This window comes from Apium graveolens, chromosome 7, assembly GCF_009905375.1.
Source record: "Apium graveolens cultivar Ventura chromosome 7, ASM990537v1, whole genome shotgun sequence".
NCBI classification, from domain to species: domain Eukaryota; kingdom Viridiplantae; phylum Streptophyta; class Magnoliopsida; order Apiales; family Apiaceae; genus Apium; species Apium graveolens.
This window is the reverse complement of record NC_133653.1, coordinates 50650674-50653580: the sequence shown is the minus strand read 5'-3', so window position 1 is coordinate 50653580 and position 2907 is coordinate 50650674. Positions and strand designations below refer to the sequence as shown.

General features: G+C 42.2%; 1 non-coding gene across 1 annotated transcript; it reads left to right on the top strand.

Moving 5' to 3' along the window:
• Positions 1-1940: 1940 nt before the first annotated feature.
• LOC141675907 (small nucleolar RNA R71) lies at positions 1941-2047 on the top strand. The gene has a single exon (XR_012556534.1). It is a non-coding gene; the product is annotated as a small nucleolar RNA R71 (small nucleolar RNA).
• The last annotated feature ends 860 nt before the right edge of the window (positions 2048-2907 follow it).

Here is a 2907-nt window from a genome sequence, read left to right as displayed (position 1 = left end):
GCTTGTCCTCCTCAATACCTGAAAGGTCAGATGCAATAATAACAGGCAAAGTAGATGCATCACCTAAAAAAGCATACCTCAAGTGTTCAAGCAATGGTTTAAGCTCCAAAGTAGGTGCTTCCTCAATAGATGGTTTGAGCTTTCCCTCAGCATTCTTGAGATTTGTATTCCCCAGAGATTCAAATGGCATGTCTAACTTTCGCCTCCAAGGAGAAGCATTTAGATATTGTAATTTCTCATTGCCTTCCTCATCTTCACTGTCAAATTCCCCCACTAAGGCTTTCTCTAAGGCATCAGACATTAGCACATGATCAAGTTCTGAAGTTACCGCAGAATCAATCAAATCCACCTTTAAGCACTCCTCATCTTCTGTAGGGAATTTCATCGCCTTGAATACATTGAATGTCACATCCTGATCCTGCACCCTCATAGTAAGTTCACATTTCTGCACATCTATCAAGGTACGACCTGTAGCTAAGAAAGGTCTTCCCAAGATTATGGGAATCTTCTTATCTTCCTCGAAATCCAGAATGACAAAGTCTGCAGGGAAAAAGAGATTATCCACCTTTACTAACACGTCTTCCACGATGCCTTGTGGGTATATAATAGAACGATAAGCCAATTGCAGAGACATGAGGTGGGCTTTGGATCAGGAAAATTCAGCTTTTTGAAGATAGACAACGGCATCAGATTGATGCTTGCTCCCAAATCACAAAGGCACTTGTCGAAAGCCAACTTGCCAATGGTGCAAGGAATGGTGAAGCTACCTGGATCTTTAAGCTTTGGAGGTAATTTTTGTTGCAGCACAGCACTGCACTCTTCCGTTAGAGCAACGGTATCAAGGTCATCCAGTTTCACCTTCCTCGAAAGAATACTCTTCATAAATTTTGCATAACTAGGCATTTGCTCCAGAGCCTCAGCGAAAGGTATGTTGATGTGAAGTTTCTTGAACACCTCCACAAACTTACCAAATTGCTTATCCAGCTTTTGTTTCTGTAATCTCTTAGGAAAAGGTGGTGGAGGATAGAGCTGTTTCTCCCCTATATTACCCTCAGGCAGAGTGTGTTCAATAGTAGTCTTCCTTGGTTCCGCCTCTTTTTCCTTTTGCTTCTCTTCTTCATCTACAACTTCAGCTCCTTCATCTTTTGCTTTTTCAGCATCAGCAACTTTTCCAGACCTTAAGGTAATAGCTTTGACTTGCTCTTTAGCTTCCTTCCTGCCTGGCACTTCAGTATCGCTGGGAAGTATGCCAGGTTGACGATTGAGCACGGCATTGGCTATTTGACCGATTTGATTTTCCAAGGTCTTGATGGAAACAGCCTGACTTTTCCACAACAGCTTTAGCTCCTCGAAATTAGCACTAGAAGGTGGAGCAACACCTCCTTGTTGAGGATATGATTACCTTTGAGCATATTGCTGAGATTGCGTGAATCCAGGTGGATTAAACTGTTTACTTACACCTTGCTGATATGGTTGCTGAACAGTATTCTGACTATTGCTCCAGCTGAAATTGGGATGATTTCTGTTATTAGGATGATAAGTAGCTGGCACAGGCTGCTGCGGTCGCTGATAATTGTTCACATACGGAACAGATTCATTAACAAGAGAACATTGATCCGTGGCATGAGAGCCTGTACAAAGCTCACAGACCATAGCTATCTGATTGACTTCATAGTTGGCTAAAGAATCGACCTTCATAGACAGCGCTTGGAGCTGCGCTGCAATAGCTGTGGCTGCATCAACTTCAAAAATACCTGCTACCTTCCCAGACATCATCCTTTGAGTTGGGTTTTGATGCTCGTTTCCCGCCATAGTTTCAATAAGATTATAGGTTCAGTATAGCTTTTGGCCCACAAGGCGCCTCCAGCTGCTGCATCGAGTATGGGCCGAGATTGAGCCCCCAACCATTGTAGAACCCAGTGATCACCATCCATTCAGGCATACCATGGTGTGGACACTTTCTCAACTTCTCTTTATAGCGCTCCCAAGCTTCGCACATAGATTCTGTTGGTTGCTGCGCAAACTGAGTAAGAGCACTCCTCATAGTTGCAGTCTTGGCCATTAGATAGAACTTCACCAAAAACTTTTGTGCAAGATCTTGCCAAGTAGTGATGGATCCAGCTAGTTCAGAATGTAACCAGTCCTTAGCTTTATCCCTCAGAGAGAATGGGAAAAGCCTCAGCTTGATAGCCTCATCAGTAACACCATTATATTTGAAAGTGCTACAGATCTCGATAAAATTCCTGATATGCATGTTGGGGTCTTCAGCTGCAGCACCTCTGAAAGAAACAGAATTCTGCACCATCTGAATAGTGTCCGGCTTGATTTCAAAAGTATTAGCCTAAATAGCCGGATGAAGGATGTTTGACTGATTGTCATCAATTTTAGGCCGAGAAAACTCCATAAGAGCTGGATCTGCCGCTGGAACTATACGATCACCCATGATTATCGGTTCTTTCTGCTCACTCTCTTTATCCGAATCTTCAAAATCTATCTTCTCCGAAATATCAAGAACTAAGTCTGTCTCCTCAGCCGTATCCAAAGTCCTCTTGCGAGTGCGAGAATGTGTTTGCATAAACGCTCGCTAGAGTACCTGAAACACAACCAGAAACAATAAGTAACAAGTCTTAATCAATGAGTCCTAATGACCACTGATGGCAAGTACATAAACTAAATAAATTAACACCGAGTCCCCGGCAGCGGCGCCAAAAACTTGTTAGGCACAAAACACGCGCTAATAATTCACGCAAGTATACGCGTTCGCAAGTAATATAGAATAATTTCTAGTTCGTTCCCACAGAGACTCAGACTAATTATATTTAATTAACACTTACTCACCAATGTATGATTATTTCTCAATGTCAAGACAATAACACTTAAGGTTGATTAAATAATTATTTACTATAA